The sequence below is a fragment of the Eretmochelys imbricata genome, chromosome 7 (assembly GCF_965152235.1).
Source record: "Eretmochelys imbricata isolate rEreImb1 chromosome 7, rEreImb1.hap1, whole genome shotgun sequence".
NCBI classification, from domain to species: domain Eukaryota; kingdom Metazoa; phylum Chordata; order Testudines; family Cheloniidae; genus Eretmochelys; species Eretmochelys imbricata.
In genome coordinates, this window is record NC_135578.1 from 75349603 (window position 1) to 75365439 (window position 15837).

At 38.4% G+C, this 15837-nt stretch overlaps 1 protein-coding gene across 1 annotated transcript in view; it reads right to left on the bottom strand.

Moving 5' to 3' along the window:
• CCSER2 (coiled-coil serine rich protein 2) overlaps nt 1-15837 on the bottom strand; it is a 131341-nt gene that overhangs the window by 71245 nt on the left and 44259 nt on the right. The window lies entirely within an intron of this gene.

A 15837-nucleotide genomic window follows, 5' to 3' on the forward strand; every position in this document is an offset into this window, starting at 1 on the left:
CACTTTTCCCATATTGATCAAAAGAATGAAAAGTCTTGTATGACATCATAACAATATTCAATACAAAAAAGTGGGTAAAAATAATCAGTCAAAACAAAAATAGCACAACCTTACTTCAAGTATCAGATTTGTCTGTTCCAGCCACAGTAAAGTACAAGTGACAAAGGAACTGCTCTAAATTATAAACTACTCAAGTAAAAACTTTCAGTAAAACTATAATTTTGCAGGAAGTAGCACCAGGGGTGACTCAAAACTCCTTTGCCACTGCCAAAACAGGAAGTTAATTAGCAGCTAGAACTTAAGTGAGTGATGGACCTGCACATGGCAAGCAGTCCTACTTTTCCCCTTCCATAACCCACAATCCGTAACAAGATTACAGAAAGATCAATAATTAACACCCAAATAGGACATTCTGATGCAAATATTAAACTATGAAACCAATACTAACATAGAGATTTACATTTACAGGATGAAAATGCAACAACAGTACCCAGAGTAACAAATACCCTAAACCAGTGGTGAGCAACCTGCGGACTGTTTACATTTGCACGGCTGCCCGCAGCTGCCAGTGGCCGCAGTTCACCGTTCCCGGCCAATGGGAGCTGCAGGGGGCGTGCAAATGTAAACAGACTGGCAGCCCGCCATAGACTTGCCCTGACAGGCCACAGGCCCACCACTGCCCTAAACCAAACATCCAAACAGTGAACCAGTGGCAGTACCTTGCCTTGAATGAGAAGGTGGGAAAGTTGTAAAAAAAGCTTCAAAAGTGCAGAGCATGGACAAGAGGCAGGACTCCTGCCCTGTGTCTGCTACACTTCTCAAGGGGCCACGTGGCCAGTCAAGGCCTAGTCACTAAGGCATCTTATCAAGGGGCAGCAGTCAGTGACATCACTGCCACTGTACTAGCCCTTCCCTGAGGCAGATTCCAGTCCCTCTGAACCAGCCAGTCAATCATGTTGATCTGCTACAGCGAGCAATGCTGGACTTTAAACCTTGAGCTGAATTGCGGACTACTGCTTCAAGTGATATTTTGTGTGGTGACCACTTTCTTTTATTTTAAACCTAAAAGGTGAACAGAAGTTCTATTTTATTGATTGTTATTTGATCTAATTACTTTAAGGACTATGATATATGGGAATGACATGGTAAAAACCTTTACCGTTTGATGGATTTGGCTTTTAGATCTTCTCCTGTGCCAACCCCAACATTTTACATTAGTTTGTTATGCTTTTAATCTATGCTTTTCTCTTTAGAACAGAGTGGCAGGGTGTGGCATCTTTAAATCCAAGTGGCAGGGTGTGGCAAATTTAAATCCCTGTGTTCTATTCTGTTGCTCAAGGCACCTACTAACCTTTAGCAAAAAACAAGATGTGGATTTTTAAAGAGAAGGGAAGCTGATATGAATAAATTTATTGTTGTTAATCCAGGTGTAGTCTGGAATACCAATAAGTGAACACCTACATTCCTTTAATATGTCTGTCAATCAGAAGCTGAAAGTCTCAAATTTTCACTGAGAATTTAAGGTTTCCCAAAGGTTTTTCTGACCAACAAAACCTAAAACAAACAGTTATTGGCACCCATACACAGTTGTTTCCTGTCTTTCCACAAGAGGATCTCTATCTTAAGAAGTGGGACAAACTGATTTAAAAAAGGTTTTCCAAAACTAATTTTCCATTACTGTGTTTCTGCATATGCTTGAAGAATCTTAGTGCCCAAGAGCACCATTTTGAAGTGCGATTCCTGATTCTTCTGAATATCTCCAAGATATTTTCTTTATTGAATGGTTTTCCTTCCTGGAATCTTGGCATAAAACTTTGCCAACAGCACACATTGTCAATACAGTCCATATGAGCACCTTTAAGTAGTTCTGCAAATTAGGCTTTTTGTTTGTGATGCAGATCCAATTTGCTGCTGAATACATATTTTATGCAGCTCCGTCATCAATGTTTTTTATCCATTGCAACATGAGTGTGAATGCACATGTACATTTTCAGAAAAATATATTAATTACACTTCTAGATTTACTGCTTTTCTATGGTAGACTTTAACAAGCACAAGACTACTTATACTACAGTAAGGGATACTGAATAGCCATATATAAGGTTAAATACCTCCTGAAGGTAATTGGAAACACAAACATCTTTGACATTCTAGATCAATGTCCTACAACACATGTATTAATATGCTGTGTTTCTGAATGACTGGGTGTAAGCTATGAAACCTACATGAAGCACATCAGTGTTACTATGTATCTGAATTTTTAATTGGCTGTCAGTAAGGTTTTAACATCTTGAGTAGCCACACCTATTTACAGGTATTAAGAGATGTTTATCGGACTTCCAGCAGGTTGTTTGGAAAACCTTATTGTAATAACTTCATGCCAGAGACTTAAAATTATACAATTATTAGACAGATTTGAACTATGACTACTTTCATTATTCCCCCCCCTTAGTCTCCTGACAATCAGTTTCGTGTTCATGAAAGTAAAGGGCTATTATCATTGGCTTGAGACAACTAGGAGATCAATATAGGCATCCCAACATAGATCTTGAGTATAGGTCACTACTGATTGCAAAACATGTAGTATATTATTCTCATTAGCACGTATTTTTACTCTCTTCTTAAAAACACCAAGCGTACTGGATAAAAGCAAGAATGAGCCCTTTTTGTAAAAGTAAATTACATGGCAGTCATGAGTTGCAACTTGCCCAGAATTTAGCAACCTTAGCAACTTATCCAATGCATACATTATAGCAAAACCCAGCTAGAGACTCTTTCTGGTAGGACCAGAAGCAGCCAAAGCAGAGACTGCCAACTAGTGCCAAAATATTCCAGAAATCTACTTACAATTCACAAAAGCATCCAAAAACCCATGATCATTATTTTATAACATGACACTAGTGTTCACCAATATATACGGGCTAGCATATATATTATATTTCTGTCTCTCTCACTCTCACACATACACACACACACACACACACACACAGCCTAAATTGACCTGTACCTTTACTATAAACCTTTTCACTTATGCTAAGTATCCCATAACTCCTTGCATTAGCTGAAGTAAGCTTTGGCTTAAGAAGATAGTATATCTGTCAGGACCAGGACATATGATTATTTTACCAGAGCAACAGGCAGGGAGTTTCTCACAGAACACCTGAATGCTAGTATCCAAACCAAAAATAAGGAAAGGAACAGAACAAGTTAAGGAATCGGGACAAATGGATGGGTTGGATATTAGTAACATGTAACTTAGAAAATCATCCTACAAATACTACCAGCTGAAATGTGTAACTTTGGGAGCATACCTTCTGCATAAGGTAAATGTAACAATAGTGCATGAGACAGCCTCCCAGAGACTGGTATCATATAGAAGCTTTTTCCTGTACTATATTATTGGTGACTTACAGCAATAAACCTGACTGATATTGGCCGTTTGGTCTCTTGAACTAAACTGTGGTCAAGCAACTCACTACACAATTTATCAACACCAGTAATGCAAGTAAATAATCAATAATTTTAAGGATACCATTTAAGGATTAGCCGTAAACACAATTTATCAACCTTCCCTGAAACCTGCAAGTTTTTAAATTTAATTTTAAGTTTTTGTCCTGTAAGCACGAGAAAGCTGGTCTGGAAGTCACTGAAATCTTCTTGCACTACAGCAGTGGTTATCTACCTTTTCCATGCCACAAACTCACTTTAGGGAAAAAAAAAAATTCTGAGATTCCCCTCCCCATCTAGCCATAAAGAAAGGAAACATGGTCACAAACACCAAACTGAGAATCCATGCTCTCTATGAATGAGAGTCACATCTCCTAGCCGTCATGCATTCATGAAATGCTTTCTACTGTTCCGTGTTACTACTATTGACATAATTTCCTACATGCTTTCTATTCTAATATGCCAACCATCATGGTATCTAGCGCTGTACTTCTGCCAAAAAATCTCTAAACAGATGGCACTGAGATGTGAAAAGTGACAATTTGAATCCCAATTGACTTCATGTTGATTCAACAACATTGGACACCTTTTTCTTTCTTAAAGCATGATATGTTTTTGGTGACAAAGAAATTGAGCCTGCATTAAATTCAGCAAAGGTCTGGTTATCAGATAAAGTGTGCATGGACTATTCACATCAGTATGATCATAGCATACACAATTCAGCAAACTGAATACTATTTTGCTACACCATCTTAGTTGTAGGATATTACATACTGTGGTGCAATACACTCTAGATGAGATAAAACATACCTTGGCAGGACAATATCTGATTTAAAATTCTTGGTGTCTTAATTCTTAAGAAGGTATACCACTATTAGAAATCTTGCTCTTCAGAATTTACTGCTAGCCAGTATCTAGCTAGTCATGGTTTTATTTTTGTACATCAACTTACTGGAAGTTGAACTTTGAATTGGATTTTACATAAATGACACCCCAAACAAAATACTACTATTGCATCATAATGCAATTACTACATCTGCTTTTATTATGAGTTTTCTGAAAATTCCTTCTGAAATGAAACTAAGCTGCTGCTTCCCTGCTTAATGATACCAATGTACAGTATACTGAATAGGCTCTAGTATAAATTTAACAGTTGAACCTTTACATAAGGCTTGGCCATCAACTTTTCCACTTCTCAATTTCATTTACTTTATGCTACTTCCATTGGAAACTATTCAATACTGTGGCCAAGATTTTAAAATTTGTTTTTTCAATTTGTTGGGTACAAACCGTAAAGGACATGGAGCTATTCTGTAATAATTTACTAAAATTGTATAGGACATGGTTATTAGGATATTTACTGCAGGACTATATGGAGTTAATTTAACAGAGCTTTAGGGAAACAAGCAGGAAGGCAAAACAAAGGCTCCAGATAAAACACGTCCAGGTAAACACTTGGGGAAAACGGGAAAGCAGGGGTGTTGCTAAAAGACAATGCCTTAGCTAATAACCGCTAAGATCTACTTTCTTGGCTCCAGCCAGATACAAAGCTCATTTTACCATAGCTGAACAGATCAAAAGGACTATAAAAACCAATTTAAAAGACAGTTTCTGTGGAGAAGCAGCATTGGTTTGGGAGCTGTTTGCAGCGGAACAAACTGACACCCGCTTCCGGGTCTGAAGAAGCTAACCTTCCTAGGTGTCCAGGGGGATGGTAAGCCTTTTGCTCATGTTCTATTTGGTTCTTACCCTTAAGATTAAAACAATATTTTAGTTTAAGGCAGCTGTCTGATCGCTTTATTTACCACTGGTCACTACCCAAACACAGCTGGACCTGCTGGGGAAGGCACAGTTGATCAACAATGCACTGTAGCCCAGCACCAGTTTAAGAGGGGTAGAACTGAATGATTCTGCCCCAGGAGAGCACAAGGCATGAGGCCTAACACCAGTGAGGGTGCACTTAGAGAGACTAGAGAAGAGGCCAGAGGTGCAGCTAGCCCGGTAACCATGAAACTACTCATTTTTGAGCATCAGGCCACCTATATAGGTCTAATATGGACTTAGAAACCTAACGTTAAGCATTCATTTTTGAAAATCTTAGCTTGCATGTATTAGAACTTGGACAAGCTTTAGTGCTAAGAAATAGCAGCAATGCATTTTTTCAGCATAAGTGACCATAGTTGACAAAGAGAGATTGTCTTCAAGTAGTCAGGGACTTATGATGAATGCGGTGATTCAAAATTCAGAGTTTTAATGGAGGAGGCGGTGGCGGCTGCAGCAGTGATGGAATTTTTTTGGTTTGTTTTCAGTGAGGCTTCTAACGTTGGAATGTTGTGAAAATTTATTTGCTTTTGTTCATTATCTGCTAATGCTTTCAACATGGCATATATGTGAAGAAGCAGTTTAATAAACCCATTCTTTTTATTTATTTGAAGAGAGGAAACTTTCCCCCCTCAAATGTAAAAAACCAAAACATTCAAAGAATTTCCTTTAAGTAGCAGTATTCATCCCATGCTATATGTAACAGCTTCTAGCAGTATAGCAAGTAGCACTCGATTATTTCTAAAATGGCTTCACTTTTAAAAACCTTATTGATCAACTAGAGAAGAGAGAGGTCAGACCAAATATTTTGACTGTCTTCTTCAGACAAAAAAGCACATATCTAATTACTTTTCATATACACCTCACCAATTTTATTAAATATCCTGCAGGTTAGTCTTCAGAAAAGAAACCATTTTTGAAGAAATTATATTCACGCTGTATGTGAGAATGCTAGATTTTTCATATAGAAAATTGCCTTATGATAGCCTCTATTTATTGAGCACAGTTGAGGATAGCCAGATAACTTTTTGGAAGTCATCACACTAACTGGGATATTTAGCTTCAGACTTGGCATCGTATTTATGGAAATTTCAGCTGTAAATCCTGATTTGCATATCCATACAGGTCTTTAACAATGCAGAGGCTTTGAGTGTCAACTAGTAATGAAAACTATAAAACCAACACATAATCCAATAGAATTTTAAAGGTCAAGGTTGTGAGACAATGCTTTGTAGTAGCTTGTCTTCCTCTCAAACTGAAGAAAACCCTAGGCAGGGCCTTTCTTCTTTTCTAAAGATCCTGTTTTGTTGATTGCCTAATTTCTTTGTGATCTCTTACAACTAAAACCTTTCTGCTCTCATTTCTTGATATATGTGCTAATCTTTTTTCAAAATCAAGATTAATTGATCAAAATGTAAGCAATATCACTTAAAAGAAACAATCCTGTTGCATTTGGGCATCTAAACCATTTGCTAACTTCCCTTCTTCCCTGAAGAAGGCACAATAGTATGGGGGACCAGAACATTTATCACTTCACCTCCACCAATGACAGTACCATAAGTTTAGGGAGGCAACCAAGAGTGTAGTGTAAACTGAAAAAAAAAAAATCTTCAGTGTTTGAAAATTCCTAACACTAAAAAGAACTAGAATATTTAACAATTCTTTATTGAAATGGCAGTAATCCCTCCACGGTTCAAGGTGAATGAGCTTCCACTTGAATACCCTATATTAGCACCCCTATTCACCATGGCTTGGGAAAACTCATTTGGGCTGAAAAATGCTTGATTTCTTCTGAAGCCAAAGGAAAATGTTTCTATGACATTTGAAGGCAATTCAAATTATGTTTGGATTACTGATCATTAAAAAGTTACTCTGCTTTGTTGTTGATATATGTCTAACATTTCTCTCCTGCTTGCTCTAAAAGGTAATCCTTTGATTCTTCCATAAGATGCAATCTTTTAGAACACTTCACACCTCAATTATACTCTAAGACTCTAAGAAAGACTGTTATTAAGAAAAGTTATTGATGATTTTTGCTGTTGGAGTTAGTGGGTTGAATATTGCTTCGAACTGTATTAATAATTTTGTACTTTTGACTTCCAGTGGAAGCAGGATTGAATACTATATGCATGAGTGGGCATATCTTCCTCTTTTGACGGGTTAAAAGAAAAGGAGGACTTGTGGCACCTTAGAGACCAACAAATTTATTTGAGCATAAGCTTTCGTGAGCTACAGCTCACTTCATCGGATGTATGATGGGTTGTAATTTCACAGGAATACAAGGATAAGGGTCCTTTTCTATAGCTTATAGCTAATGGAAATCTTCCTTTAGTGCGCAAATGGAAGATGTCCGGATTTTGGAGCTTTAGGGCATGGGTTCTAGAAGTGAATTGACACAGATGCAACAGAAAGATGACCAATATTTATGTCCAACACTTGGCTCTATGTTGTCTCATCAGTATTTTCCTGCTATGTATACTATAAAAAAATCACGTATCGTGTAAAGTCATGAGATACCAGTAAATCAGGTCTTTAATAAGAACTACTCATATTGTATTGCTGGGATGTTTGGAAGTGTGTGATATGTACACTTCCCTGTGGACAAAAAAATAGCCAAAGATTTTCAAAAGAGCATGTTTGTTGAAAAGTCAGACATACTTTTAAAAAGTATATCAGCAACAATTATTCATGCTTATTTATGAAAATTTGACTTGCAATGAGGAGAGCAAACTTTAAGCTGTTTTTCTGTTTTAAAAAAAAAACAGAAAATGTACCCTTAAATTGTAAAACAGTTTTGCATCCCCTATACTATGACAATGTTGAATGGAGACAAAATAATGTACCGTATACTAGCAAGGGAAGTTTGTGCATCCTGTGGGCTTGCAGTCAGACCACTGCGAAATTTAGAGCAGTCTGACTCAATTCTTTACTGCCTTGTCAGATGCAATTTTAAATCAGTACTTCCTCTGTAAACAGCTCAGCCTGCCAGAACTACACAAAGAGTGTGTGTCCCATGCGCCTGGCCTAGGCGCAGCAGCAAAATGAGACACGTGCATGGAATTAAGCAGCAGGTAGCAACTTTTATTAAACTTTAGCACAGGGGAGGGGCACTACCTGCCCCTCACGCACACTCTCCTATACCAAATATTTAATTGGTTCCAGCATGACAGTTACAGGGTTCCTTACAATATAATCCATAACCTGGAGTAGGCTCTCCTCAGCCTACCTTCCACCCCCGCCCCCAAGGACTCTCTGAGTCTTAACACCCTCCCTCTGCTAGGGGCACACAGGGTGCAGAAGGGTGGGGACGTTGGCCTGCAAGGGCCATACGGTCGGACCTTGGCCTGGAAATGCTGCAAGGTCTCACTCTACCTATGAGCCCAAGGTTCAGGTTCTGAGAATCGTTCAATTTTATCTTTTTACCCAAACTGGAAACTGATTGCAAGTTGTGACGAAACAACAACTCATGCCAAGTACCTCAGTTCGGAACTAAGTGCATCCCTACTTAATTCATTGTGGCTTGGCCCATGGGTGAAAAAATTCCTTCCTGTTGCCCAAAACAGGTGATCAGCTAGACCTGCAGCATTTGTCAGGCCAGATTTCCATTCCTAGTTCAGGGTGAGAAGGGTGCAGCTGCTGGAATGGAGCCAAGAGACACTACACACAGCCCCTGCTCCAGGTTAAATCCTGGAAGCTGGGGAATGCTGTCCAATCAGCACCCATTCCTCCCATCTGGCCAACGGGTGCCAGAGACTCCCAGTGGGGAGGAGCTATCTGGTGTCCCTCAGCATTTGTCTCCCTCCCTCGCTGCTGAGACTGTCCCCTTTCACTGTTGGCCCCATCAAGTTCCCCCTCCCGTTTAGGGAGATAGGTGGCATTTCACACAGAGAGCATCAAATGAAGTTTAAATACTATTTCTTTGACTATTGAGATATACGTAAGCACTTTTTCCTATGATGCAACAGACAGCTGCAAAAACATGGATGCACTACAGCATATCACCAGATTCTAAAGTAGTACATAGTGGGTATGTTATCAATAAAAAGATCAAAAATAGGCTACTTTCACATTTCAATTTGTATTTAAGCATTTCCCTTTGATTTGTCGCACACTCCCAATATTGGCACAAAGTTATTTTAGTAAACAATCGGGAGGGTCAATCTAACCTTAAAAATTGCTAAAGAAAGAATGTCTGAATTACAGTATCAACTGTAATGAAAAGATGTTCATGCTATTGAAATATTCCTAGCTGAAATTCAGTTAAAACAGGAGCTAATATCTTAGCATGAACTTAATTTTCTATACTTGTCTGCTGTTGCTCAAAATGGTTTAGAGTAGATGACAGTGGAGCATCTACAATACTCTCATACGCTGCTTATGGAGTGGAAAGAAACTTACATTCAGCAATACAGATGTGCAGAGCTTAGTCTCTGAAGCCTTTCATTAATCCTTAGCATTCTCTCTCATATTTAAGGAAAGAAAGATTGTTTAAAAAAGGACAAGATTACAAAACTGCACGTAGTATTGCAGTATTAAACTTGAGTTTGAAAGTAGAACATTACTATTTTAACACTCATTACTTTGTCTAGATTAGCCTCACATGTTGACCAGCTGCATACCACAAAAACAAAATGCAAACCAAACCAAACCATGGTTTTGAGACAGATGCATAATGTTATTGCAATACTGGATATTTGGTTCTGTGACTGAGATACCCAAAACCTTGTGGATAGCAGGGAAAGCAGTAGACGGGGTATATCTTAACTTTAGTAAAGCTTTTGATACTGTCTTGCATGACCTTCTCGTAAACAAACTAGGGAAATGCAACCTAGTTGGAGCTACTATAAGGTGAGTGCATAACTGGTTGGAAAATCATTCCCAGAGTAGTTATTCGTGGTTCACAGTCATGCTGGAAGGGTATAATGAGCGGGGTCCCGCAGGGATCAGTTCTGGGTCTGGTTTTGTTCAATACCTCCATCAACAATTTAGATAATGGCATAGAGAGTATACTTGTAAAGTTTGCAGACGATACCAAGCTGGGAGGGGTTGCAAGTGCTTTGGAGGATAGGATTATAATTCAAAATGATCTGGACAAACTGGAGAAATGATCTGAAGTAAACAGGATGAAATTCCATAAGGACAAATGCAAAGTACTCCATTTAGGAAGGAACAATCAGTTGCATGCATACAAAATGGGAAACGACTGCCTAGGAAGGAGTACTGACTGCAGAAAAAGATCTGGGGGTCATAGTGGACCACAAGTTAAATAAATCAACAATTAACACTATTGCAAAAAAAGTGATCATCATTCTGGGATGTATCATCAGGACTGTTGTAAGCAAGATACGAGAAGTAATTCTTCCGCTCTACTCAGTGTTGATTAGGCCTCAACTGGAGTATTGTGTGCAGTTCTGAGCACCACATTTCAGGAAAGATGTGGACAAACTGGAGAAAGTCGAGAGAAGAGCAACAAAAATGATTAAAGGTTTAGAAAACATGACCTATGAAGGAGGATTGAAATAATTGTGTTTGTTTAGTCTGGAAAAGAAAAAAGACAGCAGGGACATGATAACAGTTTTCAAGTACATAAAAGGTTGTTACAAGGAGGAGGGAGAAGAATTGTTCTTCTTAACTTCTGAGGATAGGACAAGAAGCAATGGGCTTAAATTGAAGCAATGGAGGTTTAGGTTGTGTCAGGGTGGATAAGCACTGGAATAAATTGCCTAGGGAGGTTGTGGAATCTCCAACATTTTTAAGAGCAGGTTAGACAATCTTCAAACACCTGTCGGGGGTGGTCTAGATAATACTTAGTGCTGCCATGAGTGCAGGGAACTGAACTAGATGACCTCTAGAGGTCCCTTCCAGTTCTATGAAACACCTATGAATATTACTTTGACCACTATAGTTTACCACTTAATATATCCTATTAATATTATACCCTGTTGTGATATGTCAATACGCTTCTCCTAGAATGCAGATTGATTTGTTGAGGAATTCCGCTGCGTTAAAATGCAAGAAAGCTTCAAAAGTAGATTCAGATTACTATCTCTACCCTCAGTCCTTCCTTGCAATTGTTGCAGTTTTGAATCATATCTTTTTTTTAAAAATCTCCCTTTGCTGTGAAACATCCATATAAATAAAGAGAGAAAATGAACATAAACAGGGGAAGTGTGAAACTTTCTATATATAAAGTGCTGCTAAATGAACAAAATAAAATGAAAATTATAAAGATCTTTTCCCCTAACATTATGCTGAAATTTAAAGTATTATCTGAAACACCAGTAAGTAAAATATTTTCAGATACAAGAGTGATTGTGAAATTGGCGTTAATACAGTTTAGAACCACTAAGCCACTGCATCTAGGCAATTTAACTAGGATATAGAGAGCCTTCATTTTCTGAATAATCTTCACTGCCAAACATGATGCGGTAATAAATATAAAGATAAACAAGCAAGTTTATTTATATTTCAAATTTCCAAGTTGCTTGCTTAAAGATTTAGCACAGCAGTAATTACAGATATACTTTGCTGAATTACAGTAAGTTATTCTACTTAGTATTATTTTTATCTCATAATGCAAACAAATTAAGATGTCAGGATATAAGAATGTGTTATTTTTGGCTTTGCATTCAGCTGTTCTTACAACAACATATCATATTCTTTGTGATGACTATTTATTGTTATAGGTGATGCTGGTAATGACACAGAGAAGCCACCTAACATTTTCCATACTAAGACTCAGGTTTAAAGTTGCTTATATCTTTAGCATAGTTCACCAATTCAGACTAAAAAAAATTATGCTCGATGTCTGTCTCAAGATTAATTTGGGGGGGAATTTTTCAGCAAAAATGTTTCAGCCATTTGCAAGAAAGCTGTGAAAAAATAAGTTGTCTGTCTTAGAAAGTTCCTACAAGATTTATGCCGAGAATCTTTAGTACCTATATCAGTTCCTCCACCTCATGACTGAGAAATTTGGAAATAAAATTAGAATCGATCCTGGAAATGCTTACTTGGCAATCAAAGGCTTCTTTTTCAACAGTCTAAGTCAAAGTCCCTATTAAACTCTAAAGCAACTATCATTTTATTTGGACTTTGCAAGCCTTAATAGCTTGGCTGTCCCTCTAGTCTCATTCTCATACACAGACCACTGAAGTATAGTTTAGAGATTGCAGAACAGATGGGTATTTTCGTTGCTGTGGCTATTCCTAGAAATAGAGTTGAGAGTCAAAGAGTAGTTAAAGACAGACAAGCTTTTATAACACCTTTGCATAAACTACTCATTTGCAACAAACTCAAAAGTTTGTTCAATAGGTATAAAAACATTCTGAATCCACTTTGAGAAGATTCCAAAAACAAAAGTAAATTGAGTGTAGGACTGCTCACAGCCATTAGTTTTACAGCTTGCTCACAGTAAAACAATTCTAACCCAGAAATCTCTAGTCCAGGGGGTCTCAACAAATTTTTGGTGGTCTCACAGTGAGGCCACCAACTCTTGCTGGTGGCTGCGCTGACAATTTTTCCTAAAGTACTTAATTAACTTTAGGAAAACAAATATATGCATATATACACGTCAAAATCATTGTATCCTATTTATATAAGGTTATTTTCAGGCTCAGCAATAAAAATAATGTACAGTGGTCTGTACAGTGGACCTAAACAGAATAGAAACACAAATAAGGTGCTTTGCATGTTCTTGTCTTTTTGTTGTTTCTTTTGCTTTTTTGGTTGCTTTTTTTTAAAAAAAACCTTGCTAGATAGTAAGTCTGCTGCAATGAAAAGTGATATTTGTATGTTTGTTAATATCACTTTTCATAGACTTACTCAGTCCCAGCAAGCCCTGGGAGAAATTCAGCCCTGGATGGGGAGATGGATAGGGAGGCCACAAGGCCCAGGGATGATGGCATGCATGGTGAGCCTGGAACCGTATGTACGTAGCCCGAAGCCCGCCGCCCCCTCCCCCCACCCCCGGGAAAGTGAGGAATTCGCCAGCTGCCTGCACCTCCAGCTTGTGTCTCTCCAGAGGGGGGCCAGGCCCAATCCCCACTGGTGGCCCTGGAAGAGGGGCCATTGCTTCCCCGCTCCCAATTCACAGCCCAGGAGGCTGTAGCCACAAGAAAAGCCCCTGGTGGCCGCATGCAGCCACAGTGGCCGTATTTGAGAAACACTGCTCCAACAGCACCCATTTTGTCTAAGGGGAAAGTGAGCTAAAATTGTATCCAAGTCCTATTCGATATTGAACCTTTAACTTCAAACAAAATGGTGAAATTATTCTGATATAGCTCTTTAGATCATCACTGTGGCAGAATGAACACATATTATTTAGCAGTTTAAGATAAAAACAAGTTTAAAAAAAAAGAGTAATGAAAAATATTTTTCTCCTAACATTATTATGCATGTCTTCAAAGTACAGCCTCTGAAAGTGCTGACAATCCAGAAAGGCAATTGTCCAGAAATTGTTGAAAGTCCACTTTCAAAGAATTTTAGTTTTTAACAGTTCACAAAAATGACAAATGATTGGTCAGTCATTACCTGTATTCCTTTTTTTGATTATTGAAGAAATCAGTATTTAAATAAAAGCTTTGCCTCTGGTTTAACATAGCAATGAAGTCATAATCCTATGTTTATCAGGATGTTGCTATGGAAATATATACATCAAATTCAGCACAATGACTTCATATCACATCATCAAATAGGAAGAAAAGAGTAATTGCAAAGCAAGCCATTGATTTAGGGGATTAGTAATAGGAGAGGAAACAATCTCCAGTTCCATGGCTCAGCCAGCCAAGGAGAGTAATTGTCTGTTTGATGATCTATGTGAGTTGGTAGTTTCAATCCAGTTCCTCGTGGAGTCATCCACATCACAGACTACCACAACTGCAGAGACAGTCTTGTTGGCAGTTTCAGAAAAGAGATCAATTACGGAGTGGACATGACACTTGGACCTCCCCCTCACTCCTAGAGGAGGATCCTCCAAATGAGGGCAGATCAGTGAGTGAGAAGACAGCGGTGCATTTGCAGTACCGTTGTCTGTGCTGTCTGTGATTCCAGGACCTTATTCTCCAGAGCTGTCTTTCCAACATTTTTCCAGGACAAATAGGCCAGCACTTTTTGTGAGCAACACATACTTAAGTTAATCATGAATATTTTGATAATTGGCTAACACAACAAGGAAAGCTATGACAAAGTGAAAGGTAAGACAAATGTAATCAACTACGTTTGGAAGTTATTCAGTAGGCGAGTGCTCCTTCCTTCTTGTTACTTTCAAAGTTAAGTAGAATTCCATAACAAAATATCTAGGGGCAGTTTAGCAAACCAGTGGAAATGCAATGCACTGCTGCTACTCAGGGGATTGGAGTTCCAGACTACTGAAGTCTGAAATACCCAGGCCAGATGGATAGAGCCCTGAACACACCATACTCAGCTCCTAGTATTTCATGGGTGAAGATGGCAGCAGAGAAGACAGGACAGAGAGTGGGAAGGTTGTAAGAAAACTGAAAATGAGTGGCATTGATTAATTCTCTAGAGAACAAGATAAAAAATGGAACGGGTTTCAATATTAAGTGTCAATATATTAAAAATCTGTAAACAGCAACTTGGGGAAAAATACATCCACTATCTCTATGGTATATATACAGAGTCCCCTCTAAAGCAGGAATTTAGCCCACATAGGTTTTTCTGTCTACAGAGAAGGATCAAAGGTAGAACAGTGAAAGGCTTATGTGCATATGACCAAGGCCCCAATCCTGCAGACATGGAGACCTGGGCACATGTAGAGTTCTACTGACTTCAAGGAGACCCAGTACAGGTGCAGGACTGGGGTCCCAAGACAATATTTGAGTACACTCTAACCTATAGTGTGTGAATCATCATAAATAAAAACATCACAAAAAACAAACAGATATATAGTTATTGTTGCCATTAACAAGACTGTAAAAAGGAGTTTTAACTCTATGCTTAAGGTTAAAAATCAAGAGCTTCAAGAACACTTATGATTTCAGATCTCAAACGTGTTTGGAAAGTTCCATTTGTAAAACTGCTGGTGGAAGAAGAGAAACCCGGATTTTTCCTACAGTTAAGTGAACAAGTAAATTCTCCTCTTCCATGTTAGGTCAAAATAGCAGACTTCACATGCATGCTTTGTTATATTCACAGCAGCCTTTCACCAAATAAGTGTTGCACTTCATGGTCCTAGACAACTTGGGCTGAAACTTTTCCTCAGTCTACTCTTCTGCCAAGGGAGACTGTTTCTTGGCCTAAGACTTGTCTATTACTGATGGGCAAGAGAATGCCTCACTGCCCACTTTAGCAATGGCAGAGAAATTTTCTTTAGGTTGGAAACGGTATGTGTTATTTCTTCAGTAGCTCATAGGATTTCATGATGGATTAAGTTTATTTTTCTTGCATTCAATTTTTTCTTTGGTGATGCCTTTTTTGGACAATAACTCTTCCACAGTTTGGGTGATTTGTAAGGCTGTTTGCTCTAAAGTGAAATATGCAGGAATTATTAGCCTGCTTGACAGGAGCACTAAAAGTTTTTCTAAGAGAGCTCATTTCTCATTTGCTTTTGGC